The sequence below is a fragment of the Leopardus geoffroyi genome, chromosome D3 (genome assembly GCF_018350155.1).
Source record: "Leopardus geoffroyi isolate Oge1 chromosome D3, O.geoffroyi_Oge1_pat1.0, whole genome shotgun sequence".
Classification (NCBI taxonomy): domain Eukaryota; kingdom Metazoa; phylum Chordata; class Mammalia; order Carnivora; family Felidae; genus Leopardus; species Leopardus geoffroyi.
In genome coordinates, this window is record NC_059339.1 from 26,558,827 (window position 1) to 26,573,452 (window position 14,626).

Below are 14,626 nucleotides of genomic sequence, written 5' to 3' on the forward strand. Positions count from 1 at the left end.
ATGGTTATCATTGCTCCCATTTCGCAGATGAGAAACTGAGGCCCGGGGAAGCAAAGGCTTAATGGCAGTGCTGGAACTCCAGCTCCGTGCATCTGCCTCTCCTCTGTGGGCTCATCTCTTCCCCCTCCGACCCTGCCCTAATCGGATTCTGTCCAGACTCGGGAAAACCTCTGACTTCCATTGGCAACAGGTTTCACCCACAGATTTCACCCACCCCTACCCTTTAATTGCAATGATTAGCAACTGAGGGTGATTTTGCGCTCCCCCCAGGGGACACTCACTGAGCAATGCCTAGAGACATTTTTGGCTGTCACACCTTGGTGTGTGTGTGTGTGTGTGTGTCACTGGCACCTTGCAGGGATAATGCCCAACATCCTATAATGCACAGGACAGCTGCCTCCACAGAGCATTACCTCACCCAAATGTCCACAGTGTCCCTGAGAAACCTCGGGTTAAACCCAGAATCTCACCTGCCAGCAGGTAAGCCCAGGGGGAATCAATCAAAGGCAGAGGGAGGTCTGTAGGGGAGGATGCTTCGAGCGGTGGTGTTGAGGATGGGGAGAAGCTGAAAGCAGCCTCATCAGCCAACAACTGGGGATCGGTAGGGGGGTCACGGTGTACCATTTTGGCGCTCTTAGACATTCCCGTTGGAAATAAGGGCTGTGGCAGCATGGAATGCTTCTGCAGAATGAAGGCACTCAAACAGAATAGAACGGAGGAATACTGTGTCCCTAGCAGTCTGCAAATAACACGCACACAGTTGGAAAAACACTTAGGAAGTTGGTAGTATTTATAAGATGAGGATGAAGGGAGTGGGTATTATAGATAAAATGTTTCTTTTAAGCTGTTCTAATATTATTTAAGGATGATTTGCCGACTTTAAGAAATTTTTTCACATTAACGTTTGTTTATTTTTGAGACATTAAGAGCGTGAGCAGGGGAGGGGCAGAGAGGGGGAGACAGCGAATCCGAAGCAGACTCCAGGCTCCGAGCTGTCAGCACAGAGCCCGACGCGGGGCTCGAACTCGTGGACCCTGGGATCATGACCTGAGACGAAGTCAGACACCTAACCGACTGAGCCATCCAGGTGTCCCTTGTCGACTGTTGTTTTAAGGAACACATCTATACCAACTGCTGAGGGCGTGGAAGGGGGCAAAATATAAAGATTTAGGGTCAGACCTAAGCACAGTCCCCGGCCGCCCATTTAACTCACTAGCTGTGCAACCTCAAACAGTTTACAGCCCCTCTCTGAGCCTGGGATTGTTGCCTTTGTTTCGTAGATGAAGAAATGGAGGCCAGTGAAGGCATCCAGGGCAGTAAGGTACAGAGCCTGGATTTAAAGACTGCTCTTGCCCCCGCTCCCAGGCCAACGATCTTTCTGGGGCTACCTGTGCACACCCCCGGCGACAGTCAGGGAGGAGCAGGGGCTGCTCCCCAATTATGGGACATGCACAGCTCTCCTTTGCAGAGCGGCTCAGCCATTTCTGCTTATTGTGAGTCTGTGCCTTTCATCCGATTCTGAGGTTTTCCAATTTTAACGAGAGAGAGACAGAGAGAGAAAAGGCAAAAACTGAGAAGCCCAAGGGCTGAGCAGAGGAGAAGCGGCGTGGAGAGAGGCAGTCGGGGGGGTGACAAGGAGCTGGAAATGCATTGCAGTTGATCGAAGCCGCCAGCTGTGAAATCCCCATCTTGGTGCTGACAAGGTGAGAGATGGTCCGAGGCAGGGCACCCCCCTCCCCCACTGGGCAGGAGGCCAGTGGGCTGTCAGAGGAAATAACACACAGCGTGGGATGGCTGAGGAGGTACCTGCCTCTGGACGCCCACACGTCAGCTCCTAACGGCACCCAGAGAACTGACTGGGCGCGAAGTCCCTGTGGCTTCTGAGCTCAGCCCCTTCCTGGGGGCGACAGAATCGACCACCTTCTCCCAGGCGACGGGGCACCTGTGTCTTTGTAAGACACGGAGAGGCTGCGCAAGGGCCACGGCTGGGCCGTTTTAGGCATGTGGTGAATGTTTATTTGGGAGACTGGGAAAGTGAGGCGGGAGCAGTGGAATGGCCATGCAGCCGGGAGAGGACAAAGCCGAGATGGGCGGCCAGGTCTTGGGTTTCTCAGTAACAGCTCTTTATGCCTCATGAGCCTCAGGGATGAGAAGGGAGCCCAGAGGTCCCCTCCCAGCTGTGCCTGGGTCAGCTGTGCCCATGCAATGTCACACGGAACCCTCCCGGAGCCTCCTGGCGGGCAGAGGACGGGGCCACAGGGACAGGCACTGTCATCTCAGGGGTGGGTGACTCTGGGCTGGGACTAAGCAGGTGGGCAAAGGAGAGGAGGCGCTGAGACGAAGCAAATCTGTAATATCATGAAAGACAAAGTGGCCTCTGGACCCAGGGTGCCGGGGTTCAAATCCCAGCTCTGCCATTCACTGACTGTGTGACCTGGAGCCAGTGGATCAGACTCAACCTCTCTGATCTCCAGAGAGGAGAGGCTTGGCTAACGCTGGCACTGCTATCATTTAATTCTTAGAGGAGAACGAGGAGGGACCGGAGTGGGGGGGAGCATTGCTGAGGTTTGCCAAGGTCACGGGCGAGCAAAGACTCTGGCTCCAAGGCATTTTCAGTGCCCTGTGCAGAGGAAGGATGTGGGTGAAAAGCAAGGGCAGCAGAGGGGATGATGTAACCAGACACAGCGAGGAGAGCTGTGAGCAAAACCATCCATAGGGATGCCTGGGGTGGCTCAGTCCATTAAGTGTCCGACTTTCTGCTCAGGTCATGACCTCACAGTTTCATGGGTTCGGGCCCCGCGTCGGGCTCTGCACCAGCAGCGTGGATCCTGCTTGGGATTCTCTCTCCCTCTCTCTCTCTGCCCCTCCCCTGCTTGCGTCGCCTCTGTCTCTCTCCAATAATAAAACAACAACAACGAAAGAAAGGGTAGATAAGGGTATCTGTGGACCAAGGACGGGGCCCGGGGGAGTCACATCAGACTCAGCGGGAACACCCCAAGGAGACGGTTTGGGGAAGTCTAGAGTATGTGCCATCAGTAATCAGCAAACCTTTCCTGCTTCAACTTGGAAGACAAATAGCGTCTGCTGATTGCGGAGACCAACTCATTAGGAGAATGGATGCGGTGCCCCAAACAGCGTCCCTGGGGCAGACAAAACAATGCCCCCGCCGGAGACCCCTCGGGAGACATACAGGGGACACGCAAGAAGGGGGCACTGGGGAGGCACCCTCTCTCGCGTCTGGGAGCCTGGGACCTTCTTCCATTCTCCACAACATCTGACTAACAGTGCTTGGGATTGGACTGGGACCGCCACGTGCACATGGGGTTGCGTTTGGAGGCCAAGCGTGAAGCCGGTCTTCTCTGTTTTCATCTCTCTTTGGAGGCTTGAAGCATGAAGAAGTTGGGGGAGGAATTAGGATATGGAACTATTCAGATAGTTAGACGTATACGGCAGAAACCCACTAGCAAATATGCCCACATTCATCTATGGCTGCAATTGAGCCATATACACACTGTAATAACACACAACATAGATATTATATACATGTATGATATATTCATTACATGTATGTATATGTATGTTTATATACCTTTCATTCATTCAATAAACATTTATCGAGCACCTACTGTGTGCCAGCCCTGATCTACGCACAAACGATGCAGGCTAAGTCCTGACTTCTACGGAGTTCAACATTCTCGCAGGGACCTCATCTATCTGTATTGCTGGTGTTCAGAACATAGCAGGCGTTCAGTGTATGTTTGGGGATCGCATGAATGGTGTTATAGCATGACTCTAAGTGGTGAATGAAGGGGGGGGCCTGGGAATTCATTATGCATACGTACTACCACGCACACAGAGATAAATACAGTACTGTGTGTATGTGCTGACCTCCCCAGCATCGCTTAAGAGAATCATTAACCCTTGTTAAACTTCCAGGCTACTCCCCCTGGAACATGCCACACAGAGCTGCCCGTGTGGGAGGTCGTTCATACGATAATTAGTAGCTGCAATTAAAATCATCTCCTCCTGTGACATTCCATTGGAGGCTAATATTTAAAACCGTTGTTTGTTTTCTCTGCCTAGGGCATCCTTAGCAGACGGCCTCCTGTCTGCAAATGCGCAGGACTCACGCATCAGTTTCTGCGGCTCGAGAGGTTGCCTCTACATCCTTTCAAGGTATCCCACTGCAAAGTTCATTTCTCCTAGTTTATATTGTAGATCAGGCCATCTCAAAACACCTCCTGAACATAATGAAAACTCACTTTGTTTTCTTCTGATGCGCTAAAGACAAATAGAAATGTTACGTTATAGAGCCTGCCTCCCCCCCCAAAAAATTACACACAAATATATATGCTATTACAAATACATATAAATACGCATGAACACACGTGTACTTGCGTATATTCAGATGCACCTGCGTGAACATTCCCAGTCTGACACATAGCACATACTTAATAAATATTTGTTTAATTCATTACTATGTGAGTATATTTATTTCTATTTTCTCACATGGGCAGGTCCCCTGCTAAATGTATGAAATGCCTCATCTCCCATAATTTTTATGAGAACCCTCAAAGTCAAGTGCGACACAAGCACATAAGAAGTAACTTGAGGACATGACGACAAAGTAATGGCAGAGTTATTATCTCAAGTGGTGAGAGGTCAGGTGACTTTTGTTTTCCTTTCTATACTTCTCCAGACTTTCTGCAAAGAATATGGATGACTTTTCTTATCAGAAAGTTAAAAACTATATAAGATTTTATTTCTGTCTATGCTGGGAGGAACAATCTGCCGGACCACCCGCTCAGTGCCTCCCACGCTGGCCTCATTATCCCCATTTGACAGATGAGCAGACTGAGCCTCAGAAAGGTGAAATCATCCGCCCAAGGTCGTGCACCCAAGACACAGTGATCTACAGCTGGAGCCTGGTGTCCTGACCCCAGCCCACGGCTCTTGTCCCCTTTGCTCCTGCTTTACCCAAGGATATTTGTGTCTCCAGAGGTGGGGGGAGTCTTCTCTGAAAGAAGTGATGAGATGATGAGGAATTTCCATTGTTTCATTCAAATTGTCCCAGAGTCCCTTGCCTGGGAGAAATGAGGCTGCGAGGCAAAATAAAAGCCCTGTCAATGGTGTCCTGGCTAGAGTTCCAGGGTCATATTGTCAATGGAACAAGAATTAGCATGGAGCTTTGAGTCTCAATGTGGGAAAGGAAAGTCTTGGGGTACCCAGTAGAAACCCCCAAAGGAAGCACCAGATTCTCTTACTTAGAGCCCAACCTCCAGCAACAAGAGGGGCTAAGGATAAGGTGGTCATCACTATGCAAAGTCCCTTTCTTCACAATCTTCCTGAAAATTAATTATTTGATTCTGTGTTTATCATGTGGTAATAGACACAGAGAGACTCATCAAAGACCCCGAAGTCACACAGCTAGAAAGTGACACACAGATTCAAGCTCAGGGCTGCCTGTTTCCAAAGGGTCAGTAAATACCTAACAACTCCTCCCACCCTTTCCTGCACCTGCAGCAGGCATGTCCAATCGATCCCTGCATACACCCAGGCAATCTAGGGCCAGAGTCCCCTCTATGAACCACCAAGCTAAGCACTTCATCCAGTGGCCCATCTACGAGCGTCAGCCGGAACTCCCAATCGTGCCACACACTAAAAGACCTCCATCTTCCTGGAAATGCATCCTGAATCCTCAAAGAAGATACTGATATTAGTTGGTTGGTTGGCAGGCGAGAGGGCCAGGTCTCCTTGAAAACTGGTAAGTGCTCTGTGGAATTGAGAGACCCTGGTCGGGGGCGGTGGGGGGCTAACAACAATATGGGAACAGCAGGAGAAATGAAACGCTTATGTGAATTTTGAAGAATTCTTAATCCTTCCTTCCTTCCAGTCCCTCATCTGGCAAAATGCAAGTATGATTTCCAGACAAAAGATCATGGCAAGAAACAAACGAAATAATGTATGGTGGTGTATATCTGGTCTACCTAATATGTGGGCACACACTTGATACGTAACAAAATGTCCTTCTTTCTATGAAAAGACTCAGAAAGTATGAAGCCTGCAGGTATCACATAGCAAGGACAGCCTCGTTTTTCAGAAAATGTAGTTTTATAAGCCTGTTGCTTTTTTGTTGTTGTTGAAACTGGAAGGATTTAATACAGTGCCTCAAAGGAGCCTTTATCAGTTGAGAAAATAGAAATAGCTCTAGATCATTCAAACAAAAGAATTTAATACAGGGAATTGGTTATTCAGATGACGGAAAAAGGTGAGAAGCCAGGATAGATTAGCAATGGCAGGAAGGCACTGCCGACCTAGAGCTCGAAGGACAAATCAGAATGTTGGGCCATCCAATAGGAGGCTTCCTGGTGGATGGGAGGCCATCGAATGGGAGGCTGCCTCAGCTGCTGCCGGGGATGCACCCCCAAGGTAGTGCAAGACAGGGAGAAATATCCTGGCTTCTCTCCTTCTCCTGCTCATTGTCCATTGCCTCCTTTCATTGGTTGACCAATGAAAGGCAAGCAAATGAGAAAACAGAGTTTCCTACAATTTATTTTTATTTTTTTTAATGTTTATTTTTGAGAGAGACAGAGACAGAAACAGAGAGACAGAGCATGAGCAGGGGAGGGGCAGAGAGAGGGGGAGAGACAGAATCTGGAGCAGGCTCCAGGCTCTGAGCCATCAGCACAAAGCCCACCAGGGGTTTGAACTCATGGACCTCGAGATCATGACCTGAGCAGAAGTTGGATGCTTAACCGACTGAGCCCCACAGGTGCCCCTAGTTTCTTACAACGTAAAGTCAAGAAGAGAAGGAGAGGGAATGTATCTGAGAAGAAAAGAGGAGAATCACGGGCACAGAGCACAGACATATCCAGGCTCAACCCAGGCTTCATTATGAAAGACAGGGTGTTCTCAGTTTGTAGAAAGTCATCCAACTGTATGTTTGCAAGATCTGCACACTTTCCTCTCTTTCTCTCTCTCTCTCTCTCCATCCATACCTATATTTATAAATATTTATATTTTATATAGATGTAAATATATAGTAGATAGATAAATAGATGTGTGTATACATATGTAAATATATATATAACATATATATATATATATATATATATATATATATGTTTCAAGGAAAAAGTCCTATGAAATCCAGAATTCTAATTTTCAAGTGTTACAGAACCAAATGTTGGACTACAACCCCCTAATCTGTATTAGTTATTTATTGTTACATAACAGGTTGCCTCAATACCTAGTGTTTTGAAATATGAAAGATCATTCACTATCTCTCTCAATGTCTCCTGTGGGTCAGGAATTCAGGAGTGGCTTATCTGGCTCAGAGTCTATAGCAGAATGAATAACAGCCTCCAAAGACGTCCACATCCTAATCCCTGCTACACGTGACTATGTTAACTTAGATGGCAAGAGGAATTTTGCAGGTGTGATTAAATTAAGGATCTTGAGATGGGGAGGTTATCCTGGAGTATCCGGGTGATCCCTGGATGTCATCAGAAGGGTCCTCATAAGAAGAAGGCGGGAGGGTCAGTGGGGAAGAAGGCAATAAAGTGATGGTGGCATCGTACCGGAGTGAGGCCGCCAGGAGCCAAGAATTTCTGGCTGCTTCCACAAGCTGAGAGAGGCAAGGCATGAGTTGTTCTGGGGGCCTCCAGAAGGAACCAGTCCTGTTTGCACCTTGATTTTAACCCCTTAAGACTTATTTTAAACGTCTGACCTCCAAGTCAGTAAGAGGATAAATTGCATTATCCTAAGCTGCTAAGTTCGGGGTAATTTATGGCAGCCGCAAAAGAAAACTAATCCAGAATCTGTATTAGTGAAGATGTCAGCCAGGGCATGGTTGTCCAAAGGCTTGACTGAAGCTGGAGGGTCCCTTCCAAGAAGGGCTCACTGACATGGCTGTTGTCTGGAGCCTTCGGTTCTCTGCCACAAGGGACTTCACTGAGCTGCTTGAGTGTCCTCAGGACATGGTGGTTGGGGGTCCCAGGGCACATGATCCAAGACAGAGGAGGACAAATGCCAAATGCCTTGGATAACCTAGCCTCGGAGTGACAAGGTGTCATCACTACTGACCATCTCTTGATCACACAGACCAACTCTGGCACAATATGGGAGGAGGCTACGCGGGGGTGTGAATGCCAGAGGTTGGGATCATGGGGTACCATCTTGGAAGTTGACCAACACGGTAACACTAGGCGTTGTTCACGTATAAGCTCCATCTCAATGGACGCCACCACCCACAAAGGAAAACACCATGGCCATCCTGCATTCTTCTCGTTTCTAGAAACATATCTGTTTATAGGTTGAATTATGTCCCCCTGACCCCAAAATAGGTTGAAATCCTAATCCCCGGTACCTCAGAATACAGCTGTGTTTGGAGACAGGGTCTGTACAGAGCTAATCAAGTTAACATGAGCTGACCCACATCCAGTATGACCAGTGTCCTTATAAGAAGAGAGACATTTGGAAAGGGACAGACACACACAGAGGGGAGATGATGTGAAGACGCACAGGGAGGGCTCCATGTGTCAACAGGAGATCCCAAGGATGCATCTACAAGCCAAGGAACATAAAAGACGGCCAGCAAACCACCAGAAGCTAGGAGAGAAGCACGGAGCACTTCCCTCTCTAGCCCCTATAGGGGGAGCACAGCTCTGCCGACACCATGATTTCAGGCTTCCGGCCTCCAGACCTTGAGACATTTCTGTTTGTCCAAGCCACTCAGTCTGTAGCACTTTGCTACAGCAGCCCTAGCATACTTGTATAATGCCTGTGATCCTTTATTTGTCTTTTAAACACCATTTCTTCTCTTTTCTGGTTCCCACAGGGCTCCCTATAGAGAATTTAGAAAATAAAGTGGCAAAAAAAAAAAACCTTTAAAAATGTCTGTTACTTGGGGACAACCCCTCTTAAGGACTAAGACGGTGTCTTTCCATCCTGTGTTCATTTCTGCACGTGCATATAGATACTTGGGTAAAATGGTTTTATGTGAAAGGCAGAATGGAGTTAGCCATGCAGAAAAGCAGGGAGCCTTGGAACCCCCACCCCGCCCCTCCAGCTTGCCCCACCAGGATTCCCCGTCACCTCGAGACAGAAGGGCTTGGGATTCCAGGCACCTGCTTGCAGCCCTCCTTCTCCCTGCTCATTTTCCTAACTGATTGTTTCAAAATGCCCCCAGCTACTGCCTGAAGGCCTTTATAGAATTCCAGAAAATGACAGCTTGGGCTGTTAAACATCTAGATGATGAGGACCTGGCCTGCAAAAGGTCTAAGCTGTGTGTGCGATATGCATGCACACGTCACAGATGCATCTGTGGACACACACAGCATCTGCCAGCCCCCAAAACTGAGGCTCTGAGCGGGAGGACACCTGGCCAAGGTTGCTGAGCCACCCCCTGGGTGGCCAAGGTAGAGCTAGAACCTAGGTCCTCTCTCTGTTAGACAGTGAGTTCCCCTCGGGGTGTTGGGGTGGGTTAAGCGTCTGACTTCGGCTCAGGTCATGATTTTATGATTCATGGGTTCGAGCCCTACATCGGGCTCTGTGCTGACGTCTCAGAGCCTGGAGCCTGCTTCAGATTCTGTGTCTCCCTCTCTCTCTCTGCCCCTCCCCCACTCACGCTCTGTCTCTCTCTCTCTCAAAAATAAGTGACCATTGGGGCACCTGGGTGGCTCAGTCGGTTGAGCATCTGACTTCAGCCCAGGTCACGATCTCATGGTTCGTGAGTTCAAGCCCCACATCGGGCTCACTGCTGTCAGTGCAGAACCCTCTTCCAGTCGGATCCTCTCTGCCCCTCCCCCACTTGTGGTCTCTCAAAAATAAATAAGATATTTTAAAAAAATAAATAAACATTTTTTAAAAAAGGAAGTTAGCTCCTCTCTCTACATTTTCTGTTTCACCCACTTTGGACTATGAGCCATTTTTGCCTAAACACTGGGCCCCACACCTGGGCGATAATGGTGCCACGGACTGGGGTTCCAATGGTGAGGAGGGGGCTTTGTACTGGATTCTGGAGGGTCCCAAGTTTCTCTGGATGGGTGGGGGGTGGTGGAGGGCATAGACTCCTTTCACTGGCACCAGACCCTCACAAAAGACCAGTGGGGTGGGGACAGCCAGGAGGGAGGTGATCAGGCTTCGTGAGTCTTTGAATCACAAGCTTTGCGAATTAAATTAAATTAAATTAATTATTAATTAATTTAATTTAATTTAATATAGAACAGAGTAGTATAAAATAAAATAAAATAAAATAAAATAAAATAAACCCAACTCTCTAAAAATTCCTTACAGCTCTAGCTACTCAGAGCTCACAGCTTTCTCAGCCCTAAAACTGGCCCCAGGCTGTGACTTCTGATGCAGCATCTTCAGAAAGGGGCAAAGAAGGACTGTGGGTGGAGTCCAGCCCTCCCAAGGGGACACCTGCAGGCTGTCACAAAGCCCCGCCAGCCACAGACAGCCATCCTGACTGGGAGTGAACTTCCAAACACCCCATTCCTGACTCCCCAGAGTCGCCCACCCAGTTGCTTCCTGCAAAAAAAAAAAAAAAAAAAGAAGAAGAAGAAGGAAGGCATTTCATTTTTCTACTCAGATGCAAATATGACGTATCTGTGCCACCCAATTTCTCCTGACAGAGGAATAATTATATCAACATAATTAAGTCTCAAATGCAAAAATTATCTGTACCACATATACTGACACTACACTTCCTGCATCAGAGGGCCATTGTTCCAGGCAGTAATTATTGAGTCACCTTTGACATGTCTTATTTCAATTTAAATGGAAATGAAGCTCGTATGTCTTCTCAGCCCACTAGTCCATGTGATTGCAGAAATAGGGAAGCTGGACTTTGAAACTTCTCAAGTGTCCCCTGGGTCCTGCACCCAAAGAAGGTAACGCGAACACCATTTATTCCACACCCCCCTACAGCCCCCCCCCCCCCCACCCCGGTCCCTACTCTGGGCTTCAAGTGTCTCCTCAGTACAATGGGGCTGGTCTCTTGCATTTTTCTCCTGCCCTCTGTTCATGATCATAGAGGGTCCATCATCATCCCCTAAGGGTGCTCTTGCCGTCTTCAGCTGCTGTCCCTCTCTTCCGCCTAGCCCCCTTTCCGTGCTGCATCTCGTAAATCGCCCAACGGAGAATCTCTGTAATGTGATCACGTCCTCTCCCGCTTAAGAGGCCCTAGTTTCTCCTCATTTCTCACAGTCCAAACTGTGTGGCTAAGCTTGGCGAGGCTTCAAGTTCCCCCGCCCACCTTCTGACATTCTTCTCCTTCCAGTGCCCACCCTCTGCACCCCACTCATTGGTAATTCCCATGGTCTTCACCAGCTCCCAAACAGGCTACGCTCTTTCCTGCCCCTGTGCCTTTGCGCCTACTGTTTCTCTACCTGGAATGCTCTTCCCTGCTGAGTGAACTCCTACTCATCCTTCAAGACCCATTTCATAGTCATTTTCTCCATGATGCCTTCTTCCACGATGATGCCTTCTCCATTGCGTCCAGTCTGACCCCAGTCCAGTCTTGTCACCCACCTACCTGACCCTCAGTTTCCCTAAACTGTAAAGTGGGAATGACCTCAGCATGGCTGTACTGTGGGATTGTACAAGAGCCCACAGATGTGGGATCCTGGGTGGAAGGTGCTTGATATACCGCACACGACACAGCGGGTGCTCCATAAACAGCCCTCTTTCCTGTTCCCGGAGCAACGGGTGACAGCTTGTAAAGTGTGGCAAGTTGATGGGGGGGTCCTCTATTGGGACATTTTCTCACGTTCCCCCCATGTCCCCTGGCCCTCTCATGCTCCTCATTTAGGCAGCTGGGCCACTCAACCCTGCACCCACCCTGGCTGTACTATTTCAATGCCCCAGATCCTTCCTGTCCCCTCTCCACCAAAACACACTCCCATCTCTCCCAACTTCCTCACTTCCCAGTCACAAGTCAAGCAAACGTGTCCAAGAATCGGAGAAAATCATTATTGCCAATGTGCTAACCCCCACTGTGCCCATGGTCAGGTGAGATCTCGTCCTTGTTAGCATCCTTCTGTGTTCATAGAGTTCCAGGAGAGGCGTGGTGCAGGACCACAGATACTCCCTAGGAGTCGAGGAATATGCACAGCCAGGGAGAGACAGCACAGCGGTGAGATTGAGAAAAGGCACCAGACCCAAGCCCCGGATACGGGGCCCACCCCTGCCCCGACTCCCCAGCACCAGGGACACATGTGAGAGTCTGCCCTCTCAACTCCACGTTAGCCATCCATTCTCTCCCTGTCTGCAAAGCCCAGGTCACGTCCACGTGCTTTGTAAACTGTGAAGAGCTGAATGCGTACGAGACCATTGTCATATGGCTGCGTCCCTCTCCAGAGATCCACTTTGCTTCAGGCACACACAGTCATCTTATCATGACTGAAGCCCCAGCCGGCGGTCCCAACAAGCCAAAGAACCATCACGAATGAGCTCAAGTGAACAGAAACAAACCCTCCCAGGTCCATCAACCTTCATTAATAGTCTTGTGTTACTAGATACGTCCCCCTGCCGGAAGTGATCAGCCAGGACGTGGCCCGGAGCTGTGGGTCCTGGCAATCAATGCCGGATCCCAGCTTTTCTCGTGCTTGGACCTCGGTCAATGCCGTCTGGCTGAGAAATGGGTGGAAATAGGAGCTGTTGTCAGAGAAAACAGTGCGTGCGACATTAACAGCTAAAGACGCCGATAAACAGCGTGCGGCCAGGCGTGATAATGACCGGAGATTAAGACAATGATTTCTGGACTTGATTGACTTCCATCTGCTGAGGCGAGAGGATGTTCCAGAGACACAAACACCCTGGCTTCATCTCGAAGCAGTGGAAAGTTCCACTTATTGACTGGGAAATGGGCTTTTGTCGGTAGTTATGACTCATTTTTATTCACGCTACTTTTTTTGTGGGAGCATAGTTTCAAATGCTCACTAACTCCTCTAATTCAAGAGCACTATGTGGCCTCCAGACAGGGGTTCTGGGTGGGTTTTTATTTTCTGGATGGAAGGAGACTCTGTTAGAAAGGAGGGTTTCTCGATTTCAGTGTTACTGACATTATCGACACTATTGATGTATTGACATCGATTGACATTGACAGGAGAGGGAGATCATTTTTTTAAGTTTATTTATTTTGAGAGAGAGAGACAGAGACACTGAATGGGAAAGGAGAGAGAGGGAGAGAGAGAATCCCAAGCAGGCTCTGTGCTAACAGCCTGCCAACAGCACAGAGCCTGACGCAGGGCTCGAACTCAGGAACCGTGAGATCATGACCTGATCAGCCAAAATCAAGAGTCGGACAGTTCACTGACTAAGCCACCCAGGTGCCCTGGGGAGGGAGATTATTCTTTGCTGGGGGTGCCGGGAAGCTGGCTGTTCTATGCATTTCAGGATCATTAGCAGTGTCCTTGACCTCGACCCAGTAGATAACCAGCAGCACGCCTGCCCCCACATTGTGCCCATCAGTGATGTCTCCAGATGTTGCAAAATATTCCCTGAGTGGCAAAATCCAATGCGGTCGAAAGCCAAGCTAAAGGCAGAAGGGGGGGGCAGTAGACACAGACTCTGGATCAGACAGATGCGAATTTGAATCCTGAACTGGTAAACCACTTCCTGCTGTGTGACCTCATCTTAAAAAAAATCAGCTTTCCCCTTCCATGGCTTCAGGGGGTCTGGAATAATGAGACAGCATGATACAGTGCCAGCCACTCCCAGGGAGGCCCCTGGGCCAGCGGCATCACCTGGTTCCTGGTTAGGAATGCAGATTCTCAGGCCCTGCCCCAGATGTGCTGACGTAGGCTCTGCATCTTAACAATACCCCGAGGTGATCCACATGCATCGTGATGTTCCTTCACGAAATAGCAACATCTTGATTGGGCGCGAAGGTTTCGAAGTCCAGGAGACCAATTCCATGTCCTGGCGCTAATCTTTCCTACTTATTTAGCTTTGGGCAAGTCACTTCGTCTTTTTAAACGCTTTAAAAAAAAAATTGTGTAAAATAGAGGGGAAAAAAAAATATTACCTGGCTCATGAGGTTGGAAGTGCCGATTTCATGAGACAAATTGTGGGAAGCATGGAAAGCACTTTGCACTGTGTCAGCCATGTAGCAGACAGGCAGTAAATGTCCCCAGATTGCCCTGTCCTCCTTTGAGATGCCTCCCAGACTGTAACATTAGGAAGCCCAGGCTCCCCGCGGGGGGACACAGAGACGTGGAAGCTCCCTCCATACACTTTTGTGATCTTCCTTTTGATGGAGTCTAAAATTATATCAGCCACTTGGCCACTCGTGGTCCATTTATTCATTTATTGACTCAGCGGGAAAGAAACGATCGCTAAGCAGTGTGCGATCTCTCTTTTCTCCTCCACATATCAAGGTTGTGGCCCATGCCACCTGGACGAACAGCCTCATCAAATCCACCTCGCTGCTGCCCTCCATCCCACCCTCCCCCCACCCCTGGCTCTTGCCAGCTGTATCCATCCTGCCCTCTCCAGCACGCAGGGTCATCTGGACCTTCTCATTGAGGGGCTTGGCTCAGGGGCTGCTGGCCTCAGAGGGGCTGGGGCTGCTGGAAAGCAGGCCTCGTTCATTCCCCTCAGGGTAGACGCATGGCTTTGA

At 49.1% G+C, this 14,626-nt stretch overlaps 1 protein-coding gene across 3 annotated transcripts in view; it reads right to left on the minus strand.

The window, feature by feature from the left end:
• MYO18B (myosin XVIIIB) overlaps window positions 1–14,626 on the minus strand; it is a 259,923-nt gene that overhangs the window by 39,825 nt on the left and 205,472 nt on the right. The window lies entirely within an intron of this gene.